This window comes from Ranitomeya variabilis, chromosome 6 (assembly GCF_051348905.1).
Source record: "Ranitomeya variabilis isolate aRanVar5 chromosome 6, aRanVar5.hap1, whole genome shotgun sequence".
In the NCBI taxonomy this organism is placed as follows: domain Eukaryota; kingdom Metazoa; phylum Chordata; class Amphibia; order Anura; family Dendrobatidae; genus Ranitomeya; species Ranitomeya variabilis.
The window spans coordinates 469,014,579-469,028,386 of record NC_135237.1 but is presented as its reverse complement, the minus strand read 5'-3'; the positions used below and the strand labels follow the sequence as shown (position 1 = coordinate 469,028,386).

At 43.6% G+C, this 13,808-nt stretch overlaps 1 protein-coding gene across 1 annotated transcript in view; it reads right to left on the bottom strand.

The window, feature by feature from the left end:
• The window catches only part of DNAJC5B (DnaJ heat shock protein family (Hsp40) member C5 beta), a 371,842-nt gene that overhangs the window by 227,172 nt on the left and 130,862 nt on the right, over positions 1–13,808 (bottom strand). The window contains exon 2 of the mRNA XM_077270587.1: positions 13,166–13,283. The gene's annotated coding sequence lies outside the window, so the exon portion shown is untranslated. The remainder of the gene's footprint in view (positions 1–13,165; positions 13,284–13,808) is intronic.

Here is a 13,808-nt window from a genome sequence, read left to right as displayed (position 1 = left end):
ATGATGACTGATTAAATGCGGGAAAAGATGCGGGCTCTGCGCATGAGCCAGCATCAAAGGCAGCGACAGGACATATGACCTAAATATGTCATATGTCATGAAGGGGTCAAAAAATGTTAGCGGTTTCTTCATTATTCAAGGGAGTGGAAAAAAAGACTGAAAATTATAGTAAAAAAAAAAATCACAAATAAACAAGGGAAAACTCTCCAAAAAAATCGCAGTTGGCAAAAACCATCAGAAAATGCTCATAAAAAAAGATTCAAAAGACACATCGGGAAAAAAAATAGCATTTTCCTCTAGCACTATCTGCTTCAAAAACAGTTTAAAAGACGCCGTGTGCACAAATCCTAAGAGACCAGCCAGGGTTTTTATTCTCATTTAATCCCTTTAACGCTAAACAAAATGTTTACATGTAACAAAATTAAACATCCAAAGTAGTAAAACATTTTGTAATCTGTAGCCTGTATTGAAATAACACAAGTATAATAACTTTGATTTTCAATTGTGAGCACAGTGGTTTCAATTTTGTTTTGTATGATACCTTAAGGAATTATGTTGCTGTTCTGTAAATTAACTCCACTGGCCAAACCTTAGAAGCCTCTGGGAAATCTAATGGCAATTATAGGTGATAAAGTTCATTATTCATTTCCTTTCTGTTTCATGTTTTATTGACTGGCTTACCACTTAAGCGATTTAGCATCAATTCAATTTATTCTTATTGTTTCTTCTTTCTCTTTTAGGATTCCAGTAAATGTCTTGTTCAAGTTATTCTAGTGTTCTTGGATTTTTACTTATTTTTTGCTCTTGAACATAGAAAGTTTTTTATAATGTAAAACATATCCTACAAATCAAAACAACTGTTCAGCACATTTAACTCTCTCCTCCGCCCACCACTGCCACCTCCAACTCCCTTCATCTCTTCCAATGACTTTGCCACCTCCTTCAAAAACAAGATCGACCAAACAAGGCAAACCTTTACTTGTCCACCACCCCAACCACTCCATATACCAGACCTCTGCCCTTCCCTAATAACCTCCCTCTCCAACATCACTGAAAGAGAGCTTACTCGCCTCTTTTCCACATCACACCTCACCACCTGTCCTACTCTCCTCCACACTTATTCGTTCCTCACACAACCACCTCCAAAATTTCTCCCGAATATCCCCCATCCTCTGGAATTCCATGCCTCAACATGTCCGATTATCCACCACCCTCGGATCCTTCAGACGGAACCTGAAAACCCATCTCTTCAGGAAAGCCTACAGCCTACAATAACCATGCCGCAGCCTCACCACCGCCAGAGCTGCCCCTCACCACCGCCAGAGCTGCCGCCTCACCACCGCCAGAGCCGCAGCCTCACCCTGCCAGAGCCGCCGCCTCACTACCGCCAGAGCCGCCGCCTCACCACCGCCAGAGCCGCCGCCTCACCACTACCTTCTGTCTCTTCCCCACTATCCCATAGAATGTAAGTCCGCTAGGACAGGGTCCTCTCCCCTCTGTACCAGTCTGTCACAGTAAACCTGTTTACTGTAAACGATATCTATAACCCTGTATGTAACCCCTTTCTCATGTACAGCACCATGGAATTAATGGTGCTATATAAATAAATAATAATAATAATAATATTGAAATATTAAATCTCAAAATAAAATAATTGTAGTTTGCAGTATATAACTTCGCTAACCAATGCTGAAAACACCAGCAGCCATGTGCCGTTGCGGTGTTTCCACTATTTCCCTGCACATTCGCTATATCTGACAGGGGAACCACTGTTGCACCTGCAATGCCGCCGGCCCGTTACGATTAGACTGCATCGTGTGAACACTGCCTTTTGCTTTGGAACTTCTAGTAGTTGGTATTCAATTCTGGAAACGGTCAGAATAAGTTTCCAGCTCTAAGAAACGAAATCCACTGTTCATTTATAATTCATCAAGGCAGGTAATAATCAGTTTCCTGACAGTAAAATGTTTGTATCACGCAGTGTTATATTTCAATAGAGGCAGTAAGTATAGACTGCAGGTTAATGGTCTGATAGTATAACACAAATCTAGAGATGTTAAAGAGAAAATCAATTATGAAAAATCCTTAAGAAGCATCGGTCGTCCATTTAAACTTAGAATTACGTACACTATAACCTGTAATATATTTCATTGAGATGTGTTATGCATTTTATTACTTTAGTGCCCCATTGTGGAGTGAGGAACTTGGGTGTCCGGGGAGCTAAGTGGGATAGAGTCTGAAGACTTGGTCAGCAATAGCTTTGACCAAGCATTTTGACTGTTTTTCAAGAAAGTACATGTGATCATATCTCAAACTATTACAATGCATGTATGAAAATATAATAAAAATAGAGTAAAATAAACAGTATACCAAAAGATTTCAGATCTCGGTTTTCACAGGCATTATTAAAAGTGAAAGAAGAAAATTGATTGGTTCATAGTCGACTCCACAACAGATTCACCGACTTAACATGTCCAGATAGTCTTGATAAAACATCACTTAAACATAACCCAATTAAACAACTACAGTGTCCCTACCCTGCTGCGGAGGTTGGCACCCTACATAGTACACAATTGAAGCCCCCGCTCATCATTGGCTCTCCCTGACTGGCCCTATAAGGCCATGTTACAGGATGATATGGACAAATAGGCAACTCCTCCATTTTACCTTTTTATTCCCAGTATGAATAATGAAAATCTGCATTCTTGATTTGAAGCTGTTAGCTTTCAGTAAGTTAGTTTTTCACTTTTATACATATAAAAAAATCTATGTTTTTCTGTTAACATGAGCAATAATTTGAATCTCTTTGTGCCAGCAGTACTTTGGTTAAAAGGGATATTTCCAACTGTTTCTTTTAGGTTAAAGGGTTGGCCAAGTGACTAAAATGTCCTTTTTAAATATTTTTTTTATACCCAAAGCACTTTTGTAATTAGTTTTACTATAAATACTCTGTGACATTTCGTTTGTGAGTCTCAAATAGGACGTCACAGGAGGCTGAGGCTGCAGTCACTTTGCCGCATTGTCTATGACCCCTACTAGAACAGGACCTCATGGGGGCACTGCAGCTATTTACTACAGTTTATATGCTGCCCTCTGAAGATATCCTGGTTCCACAACACTAATAGAAGCTGTGGGAGAGGTGAGTGCAGCACTGGCATTCTGCTTCTATCTCCACCACTGCAGCTTCTAAAGTGTGAAACAAGACATGACATACTAAAGAGAAACAAAAACCACAGCGTCAAAAACACAAATTTCCTAATTTACCTAATAGGTGCAGAAATGCTGCACAAAGTCTGAAGCATCAAAAGTGCATCAAATATTCATCGTGGGAATGTAGCCTAACTCTGTCTTTGCACCATGCAATTTCTGTAGTTTCTGTAGCTTCTCTTCATTTTTAGGAGAGTTATGGAATTGAGTCGCCAGCCAGGGCAGCAGGGTACTTGGTACTGGGTTGCTTTTAAAGGGGATGTCAGGGTGACTGCGACCTGGTCCGTGGCCTTGGGTGCCCAATTAAAGGGGAAGGTCTTTAAGGGAATTTGTAATGTCTATGTTCGTGACGCCACCTGTGGTTTTCAGTCAGTGAGGACGACGCTGCTTAAAGGGGTCTTCTGGGGTGATGGTATGCAAGATGGTGACGCTTCCCACAGGTGAAGCGGGGTCACCAGGGCTTCTCAAGTGTAGGGCACTGATGGTGTGGTGGATTGTATGGCAAAGAACGAGGACACAGGTTTGCAGTCTCAGTTACCTGGTTTACTGATGGTAGTAGTAGTCCTGAGTCCAGGGTACCAATTGCAGGGTAGCTGTGGTCCGGCCGGCTTGGAGGCAATAGGAGACCCCTCTCCCAGGTGAGGTCCGTAAGCCTTTCCTACGTGCGCTATTTAGTTGGTTAGGTCCCTGCCACTTGATGCTCAGTGAAAGTCCCCTCTCTCCTGTCCTAAGACAGATGTCTGTACGATAGGCAGTTCAAGCCGGTTTATAGGGTCTCTTGTTGTGAATTTGCTTTTTGCTCCCTCTAGTGGTTACTAGTTTTTTGACTCTGGTTTTTCTGTCATTCCTTTTATCCGCACCTGGGTCGTTAGTTAGGGGTGTTGCTATATAAGCTCCCTGGACCTTCAGTTCAATGCCTGGCAACGTAGTTATCAGAGCTAGTCTGCTGTGCTCTTGTCTACTGATCCTGGTTCCAGTTATATCAGCTAAGTCTGCCTTTTGCTTTTTGCTATTTGTTTTGGTTTTGTATTTTTGTCCAGCTTGTTCCAAATCTATATCCTGACCTTTGCTGGAAGCTCTAGGGAGCTGGTGTTCTCCTCCCGGACCGTTAGACGGTTCGGGGGTTCTTGAATTTCCAGTGTGGATTTTGATAGGGTTTTTGTTGACCATATAAGTTACCTTTCTTTATTCTGCTATCAGTAAGCGGGCCTCTCTGTGCTAAACCTGATTCATTTCTGTGTTTGTCATTTCCTCTTACCTCACCGTCATTATTTGTGGGGGGCTTCTATCCAGCTTTGGGGTCCCCTTCTCTGGAGGCAAGAAAGGTCTTTGTTTTCCTCTACTAGGGGTAGCTAGATTCTCCGGCTGGCGCGTGTCATCTAGAATCAACGTAGGAATGATCCCCGGCTACTTCTAGTGTTGGCGTTAGGAGTAGATATATGGTCAACCCAGTTACCACTGCCCTATGAGCTGGATTTTTGTATTCTGCAGACTTCCACGTTCCTCTGAGACCCTCGCCATTGGGGTCATAACAGTTTGCCAGGCCAGTATTAAATGTTTAATGCATTGCAGAAGAGGGATTATAAGAAAGAAGATTCTGAGTTTTTTTTTTTTTTTTTTTTCTTCTTCCCCTTTACCTCAGAGTGGCTATGCTTGCTGCAGACATGAATGTCCAGACCTTGATTACAAGTGTGGACCAGCTGGCTACTCGTGTGCAGGGCATACAAGACTATGTTATCAGAAATCCTAGGTCAGAACCTAAAATACCGATTCCTGAACTATTTTCCGGAGACAGGTTTAAGTTTAGGAATTTCGTGAATAATTGTAAATTGTTTTTGTCCCTGAGACCCTGTTCATCTGGAGATTCTGCTCAGCAAGTAAAAATTGTTATTTCGTTCTTACGGGGCGACCCTCAGGATTGGGCTTTTTCGCTGGCGCCAGGAGATCCGGCATTGGCTGATCTTGATGCGTTTTTTCTGGCGCTCGGTTTACTTTATGAGGAACCCAATCTTGAGATTCAGGCAGAAAAGGCCTTGCTGGCTATGTCTCAGGGGCAGGACGAGGCTGAAGTGTATTGCCAAAAATTTCGGAAATGGTCCGTGCTGACACATTGGAACGAGTGTGCACTGGCCGCTAATTTTAGAAATGGCCTTTCTGAAGCCATTAAGAATGTTATGGTGGGTTTTCCCATTCCCACAGGTCTGAATGATACTATGGCACTGGCTATTCAAATTGACCGGCGGTTGCGGGAGCGCAAAACCGCAAATTCCCTCATGGTGTTGTCTGAACAGACACCTAATTCGGAGCAATGTGATAGAAAAACCGCAAATTCCCTCATGGTGTTGTCTGAACAGACACCTGATTTAATGCAATGTGATAGAATCCTGACTAGAAATGAGCGGAAAATTCATAGACGCCGGAATGGCTTGTGCTACTACTGTGGTGATTCTACACATGTTATCTCAGCATGCTCTAAACGTATAGCTAAGGTTGTTAGTCCTGTCACCGTTGGTAATTTGCAACCTAAATTTATTCTGTCTGTAACTTTGATTTGCTCACTGTCGTCTTATCCTGTCATGGCGTTTGTAGATTCAGGTGCTGCCCTGAGTCTTATGGATCTGTCATTTGCTAAGCACTGTGGTTTTACTCTTGAACCATTAGAAAATCCTATTCCTCTTAGGGGTATTGATGCTACACCATTGGCAGCAAATAAACCGCAGTATTGGACACAGGTTACCATGTGCATGACTCCTGAACACCGCGAGGTGATACGTTTCCTGGTTTTACATAAAATGCATGATTTGGTTGTTTTAGGGCTGCCATGGTTACAGACCCATAATCCAGTCCTGGACTGGAAGGCTATGTCAGTCTCAAGTTGGGGCTGTCGTGGTATTCATGGGGATTCCCTGCCTGTGTCTATTGCTTCTTCTACGCCTTCGGAAGTTCCGGAGTATTTGTCTGATTATCAGGATGTCTTCAGTGAGTCTGAGTCCAGTGCACTGCCTCCTCATAGGGACTGTGACTGTGCTATAGATTTGATCCCAGGCAGTAAGTTTCCTAAGGGAAGACTGTTTAATCTGTCGGTACCTGAACATACCGCTATGCGTTCATATATCAAGGAGTCTCTGGAGAAAGGACATATTCGTCCGTCTTCTTCCCCTCTTGGTGCGGGATTCTTTTTTGTGGCAAAAAAGGACGGATCTTTGAGACCTTGTATTGATTATCGGCTTTTAAATAAGATCACTGTCAAATTTCAGTATCCTTTACCGCTGTTGTCTGACTTGTTTGCCCGGATTAAGGGTGCCAAGTGGTTCACCAAGATAGACCTTCGTGGTGCGTACAACCTTGTGCGCATTAAGCAAGGTGATGAATGGAAAACCGCATTCAATACGCCCGAAGGTCATTTTGAGTACTTGGTGATGCCTTTTGGGCTCTCCAATGCGCCTTCAGTTTTTCAGTCCTTTATGCATGACATTTTCCGGAAGTATCTGGATAAATTTTTGATTGTTTATCTGGATGATATTTTGGTTTTTTCTGATAATTGGGATTCGCATGTGGAGCAGGTCAGGTTGGTCTTTAAAATTTTGCGTGAAAATTCTTTGTTTGTCAAGGGCTCAAAGTGTCTCTTTGGTGTACAGAAGGTTCCCTTTTTGGGGTTCATTTTTTCTCCTTCTGCTGTGGAGATGGACCCAGTCAAGGTCCGAGCTATTCTTGATTGGACTCAGCCCTCGTCAGTTAAGAGTCTTCAGAAGTTCTTGGGCTTCGCTAACTTCTACCGTCGTTTTATTGCTAATTTTTCTAGCATTGTGAAACCTTTGACGGATATGACCAAGAAGGGCTCCGATGTAGCTAACTGGGCTCCTGCTGCCGTGGAGGCTTTCCAGGAGTTGAAACGCCGGTTTACTTCGGCGCCTGTTTTGTGCCAGCCTGACGTCTCACTTCCCTTTCAGGTTGAGGTGGATGCTTCGGAGATTGGGGCAGGGGCCGTTTTGTCGCAGAGAGGCCCTGGTTGCTCTGTTATGAAACCTTGTGCCTTTTTCTCTAGGAAGTTTTCGCCTGCCGAGCGAAATTATGATGTGGGCAATCGGGAGTTGTTGGCCATGAAATGGGCATTTGAGGAGTGGCGTCATTGGCTCGAGGGTGCTAAGCATCGTGTGGTGGTCTTGACTGATCACAAAAATCTGATGTATCTCGAGTCTGCTAAACGCCTTAATCCGAGACAGGCCCGCTGGTCATTGTTTTTCTCCCGCTTTGATTTTGTTGTCTCGTATTTACCAGGTTCAAAGAATGTGAAGGCCGATGCTCTTTCTAGGAGCTTTGTGCCTGATGCTCCTGGAGTCGCTGATCCTGTTGGTATTCTTAAAGATGGAGTTATCTTGTCAGCTATTTCTCCGGATCTGCGACGTGTGTTGCAGAGATTTCAGGCTGATAGGCCTGAGTCTTGTCCATCTGACAGACTGTTTGTCCCGGATAAGTGGACCAGCAGAGTCATTTCCGAGGTTCATTCCTCGGTGTTGGCAGGTCACCCGGGAATTTTTGGCACCAGAGATCTGGTGGCCAGGTCCTTTTGGTGGCCTTCCTTGTCAAGAGATGTGCGGTCATTTGTGCAGTCCTGTGGGACTTGTGCTCGAGCTAAGCCTTGCTGTTCTCGTGCCAGCGGTTTGCTCTTGCCCTTGCCTGTCCCGAAGAGACCTTGGACACATATCTCCATGGATTTCATTTCTGATCTTCCGCTATCTCAGGGCATGTCCGTTATCTGGGTGATATGTGATCGCTTCTCCAAGATGGTCCATTTGGTTCCTTTGCCTAAGCTGCCTTCCTCTTCCGATCTGGTTCCTGTGTTTTTCCAGAACGTGGTTCGTTTGCACGGCATCCCTGAGAATATTGTGTCAGACAGAGGATCCCAGTTCGTTTCCAGGTTCTGGCGATCCTTTTGTAGTAGGATGGGCATTGATTTGTCGTTTTCGTCTGCTTTCCATCCTCAGACTAATGGACAGACGGAGCGAACCAATCAGACTTTGGAGGCTTATTTGAGGTGTTTTGTCTCTGCTGATCAGGACGATTGGGTGACATTCTTGCCTTTGGCTGAGTTTGCCCTTAATAATCGGGCTAGTTCCGCCACCTTGGTTTCGCCTTTTTTCTGCAACTCTGGTTTCCATCCTCGCTTTTCTTCGGGTCATGTGGAGCCTTCTGACTGTCCTGGGGTGGATTCTGTGGTGGATAGGTTGCAGCAGATCTGGAATCATGTGGTGGACAACTTGAAGTTGTCACAGGAGAAGGCTCAGCGCTTTGCCAACCGCCGCCGCGGTGTGGGTCCCCGACTACGCGTTGGGGATTTGGTATGGCTTTCTTCCCGCTTTGTTCCTATGAAGGTCTCCTCTCCCAAATTTAAACCTCGTTTTATTGGGCCTTACAAGATATTGGAAATCCTTAATCCTGTATCTTTTCGTCTGGATCTTCCTGTGTCGTTTGCTATTCACAATGTATTTCATAGGTCCTTGTTGCGGCGGTACATTGTGCCTGTAGGTCCTTCTGCTGAGCCTCCTGCTCCGGTGTTGGTTGAGGGCGAGTTGGAGTACGTGGTGGAGAAGATCTTGGATTCTCGCCTCTCCAGGCGGAGGCTTCAGTACCTGGTCAAGTGGAAGGGCTATGGTCAGGAGGATAATTCCTGGGTGGTCGCCTCTGATGTTCATGCGGCCGATTTAGTTCGTGCCTTTCATGCCGCTCATCCTGATCGCCCTGGTGGTCGTGGTGAGGGTTCGGTGACCCCTCACTAAGGGGGGGGTACTGTTGTGAATTTGCTTTTTGCTCCCTCTAGTGGTTACTAGTTTTTTGACTCTGGTTTTTCTGTCATTCCTTTTATCCGCACCTGGGTCGTTAGTTAGGGGTGTTGCTATATAAGCTCCCTGGACCTTCAGTTCAATGCCTGGCAACGTAGTTATCAGAGCTAGTCTGCTGTGCTCTTGTCTACTGATCCTGGTTCCAGTTATATCAGCTAAGTCTGCCTTTTGCTTTTTGCTATTTGTTTTGGTTTTGTATTTTTGTCCAGCTTGTTCCAAATCTATATCCTGACCTTTGCTGGAAGCTCTAGGGAGCTGGTGTTCTCCTCCCGGACCGTTAGACGGTTCGGGGGTTCTTGAATTTCCAGTGTGGATTTTGATAGGGTTTTTGTTGACCATATAAGTTACCTTTCTTTATTCTGCTATCAGTAAGCGGGCCTCTCTGTGCTAAACCTGATTCATTTCTGTGTTTGTCATTTCCTCTTACCTCACCGTCATTATTTGTGGGGGGCTTCTATCCAGCTTTGGGGTCCCCTTCTCTGGAGGCAAGAAAGGTCTTTGTTTTCCTCTACTAGGGGTAGCTAGATTCTCCGGCTGGCGCGTGTCATCTAGAATCAACGTAGGAATGATCCCCGGCTACTTCTAGTGTTGGCGTTAGGAGTAGATATATGGTCAACCCAGTTACCACTGCCCTATGAGCTGGATTTTTGTATTCTGCAGACTTCCACGTTCCTCTGAGACCCTCGCCATTGGGGTCATAACAGTCTCTATCATGACCCAGGCTCTAAGGTCACTGCTTCACCCCAGACTTGATGCAGGCAATTGACATACAGTCCTATGCCCTCCGGTTCTGCCATGCATCCTGGAGAACAGCACGACCTCGGGCTCCCGATAAGCCCGGCTTCTGCACTCTGACTCCTAGGGTGTCCTTCTGCTGTTCCCCTCCTGAGCCTCTTCCTCCTCTGTGCTTCTTCCCTCTAAGCTCCTCCACTATTCAACTCTCCTTCAGATTCTCCTTCTTTCCAGGGGTTGCAGCTCCCTCGTGGCTGCTCAGCCCCTACGTCTTCTCCAGACGTTCTTCTGCTCTCCTCTCTCAGACTGGGTAGCTCCTCCTCCAGACCAGGATACATAAAGTGTAAGGAAGCTCCCCTGAATCCGGGTCCTGAGCTCCCCCTCCTAGCCTAGATTCAGATGTGTTGAATGTGAGTGCCTTACCTGATAGAGAGAATCTCCCTTGCCTCTAAGCGTGACATCACCCTCCCCGAAGGGAAGGCAACATCACTGCAGCAACCGGTTACCTGGGGTGTTGCAGAATCAATATGTTTCTGCAATTCCGCCCACTTACAGCTGCTGCAAATAGGCTGGATGACCAGATACTTTTTAGCCTTCAAGTTCAAAATAATGATAAGTAAAAATAAAAATAAATTTGTTTCATAGGTACTACGGTTTAATGTTTAAAGTTTTAGTCCCTAATTCATCACTGTACTGTTTGAAATGTCACAAAAACAATAGTGAAAGTTGTAGTTGTATTAAAATGCTGTAATTTAAGGCATTTTTATGCAAACTCCACTATCTTTTTAAAAGAATAGGGCATTGCAATACTGGGCGTGGCATAGCAAAGTTGCCAAATTCATCATAATTTACGCCTCAAATTAAGACAAAAATGTACTCCAGTCCCCAACTGGAGTAATGTTCTAATGCTGGTGCAAAGCAGCTGAAAATGCATTAAATTCACCAAGATGCTTGCTCATTTGGCGCATCTTACTCCAGTTGACCCTTTATCAAGAGGGGCCTCAGTCTGTGTGACTTTGACCAGTTGTAAGACACACAGCCTAAACATGAGCAATGTTTAAGAGTCTGAACTTTATACAATATATTTATCAATAATAGGAAGTCCTTTTTGTAGTTGAACTACGTATATAAGCCTCCTTTTCAACTGAAACATTTCACACATTACTGACGCAAGTTAGTTGATTTAAAGAAAAAATGCTAAAATACTAAAGGAGGCAAATTTCAGAAGCCTCTCAGAAGGGTTCTCCACTATTTGGTTTCTTCAATCCATCCATTCTCAGCAGCAACACGAGATTTTCAAATGTTGTAACCTGTAACCTCAATATTTGTCAGAAGCACAAATGAGTGAGTTTATCTGAATGGAATTTGATTCTTCTCAAATACACAAAAACCTGCACTGAGAATCCAGATATTTGTAAATTCGCTTTGCACAGATTCAGTAAAGTGGTGGAAAAAGTTTAAAATGCAAAAAAAAAAGCTCTACTACTTACCTTACCACTCACCTGTCCAGCCCCTTCTACTGCTGGCTGTCCGGGTTCTCAGAGCCACCTGCTCTTTACACTGTCCTGCTCACCCTAGGCCAGGACTTCTGGTCACAACCAGGCTCCAGAGGTCACTGGCGACACGCAGTAACTTCTGAGGACTGGTCAATGTTGGAAGTTGTGGCCTGGAGTGAACAGGTTGAAGATGCAACAGCAGAAAGAAAAGGACTGGAAGACAGTCAGCAAATCTTCTCTTTCTGCCATCATGGCTCCAGCCTGTTCACTTGTGGTCAGAACTTTGGCCACGACTAGTCCTCGGAGGTCAATATGCATCGTACTTGTGGTGAGTGAGTTTCGGTTTGGGTTTTTTTTGTATTTTTTATATCTTATGCTTATTATGAGCTGGGGTCTGTAAGGACCCCAGAGCATAACAAGGAACATTCAATTCACAGGGAATAACTTCACTGCAAATCGAATTACCAGGGAAAACCCACACGTTTTGTGGAATTCTAATTTTGTCAGATCCACTCATCTCTAGCCAGAAGACATATACATGCAGTTATTTGTAATATTGATCACTAGAGGTAGGAGTCCTATTCTCCTTCCTTCGTGGCTAACAAGGATTTTCTGTTAACTGAGCACGCAATGGGAATGGTGACAACCATCTGTAAGTTCTATCTGGATCATCGTCCAATAAGTTGTCCGTGTAACTTATGACATTGTTACCAAGATTTTTGGCCAGCACTTCCACCAACCTAGATCTAAGAAAACTCACAAAAGAAAAAGAAAAAAATCTGCAAAAAGGTTTTTCATAACTGAACTCTATTATGATTAAAATAGCGATAATGGTTCTAATACAGCAGAAATATATGAAAAAAACAACAAAAAATAAGATATTATATCAGCACACAGACCGGAGATAATACATGGAAGTCTGTAAGATGAAGCACTGTCCATTTACTACTATTGAATGGAATTCGGTAATCACTGTAATGTTTGAGGGACCTGCAAGGCAACCTGGCTTTGAGATTGCAACCCCAACACAACCAACCAGCCACATAAGCAGTAGTAATATAATAATGATGTAAAGTACTGTATATGGAGAAATAGGTACATAAAGGAAATTCATCACAAGGGTTTTGTCAACTAATCTAAGAGCATCATAAAGTGCAGACACACTAATTCCAGTGATGTGTCACTTACTGGGCTGCTTTCTGTAGTTTTGATAAATTCAGGGTTTTATCAGCAGGAGATTGTTGCTAGAGGACTAGTAACCCTGCTGCAATGTAGTCCTCCATATCCATGAGCTCTGTATAACCCCGCCCCCACCACTGATTGGCAGCTTTCTGCCTATACACAGTGTACACAGAAAGCTGCCAATCAGTGGTGTGGGCAGGTTATACAGAGCACAGCATTTAGAGACCTGGTAGATCTTCAGCATATAAAACGTGGATTTTATTACAACTACAGCAGAAGACCTAGTAGGTGATACATTGTTGGAATCCGGGTCTCTGCCCCTACATCAGGCTGTTCTCAGATTAGGTAACAAATACCTGGTGAAAGAGATAAGAAGTAATTGAGCTTCAAGATACCCCAATAGCCGACTCTTTCTGCATAAAACATTATTCTCGTCATCTAGACAGACATGTCTAAGCCATTACCCAAGATGCATGACTGTGATAGATACCTGAGCAGAAATATAGTAGAACAGTAGGAGTCGTAATATTAAGATACGTCGAGGTGTCGGTAAATGATGTGGAAGTCAGTAATGATGGAAACCCTGACCTGGCTATGACAATGTAAGCAAGACCACCCAAGGTTTTATAACCTAACGCTTTATTTTTTAGATATGGCCTATTTAATGTCATATTAAGAAGGAAGAAAATAAGTGTAAAACTCTCTTACCTGCTGCAATGCTCCTGCCTTTATTCCTCTCCAGGTAAGAGGATGGGTCTCGGTGGAGCGATAGGGTCAAATTACTCATTGTCACTCTGAAATTGTATCCAGCAGCTCTCCTGAAAACCTAAGAAGTGATCAAATATGAATGAACTCAGGTGGCTGCTGTGATATCAGAGACACAAGTGGATGTGGGAGGCAGGTTTGACCCTACAGCAATATATAGGTGGATGATGCAGATTTAGAGCAACTGTATGTGAAGATGTGATGGAGGAGCAATAATTAAGAAAGGATAATGAGACGCAGAAAGTTATACACAGGGCTAGTGAGGCTAAAAAGACGTCAACAAACTAATGGCTGATCCTGTATTGTTTCTGCAACACTATACAATAAGACAAATTGAGCAGGCATCACTATTTAGAAACCCCTAACAAAAATATTTTATGTACCGCATATACAACTATGGTGTATTCCAGCACTGCATTACATAGTCAATCACATGGAAAGAATTAGATTCTTTCATTTATTTATGGCGTTGTGCTCAACATATATTACATGCGCATAGCCCCCCCTAGTGGTAATCAAGCTTAAATTCTATGCTACGCAGAAAACAAGAGCTTTCAGAATATTTAATTAAATGTCTCATGTGAAA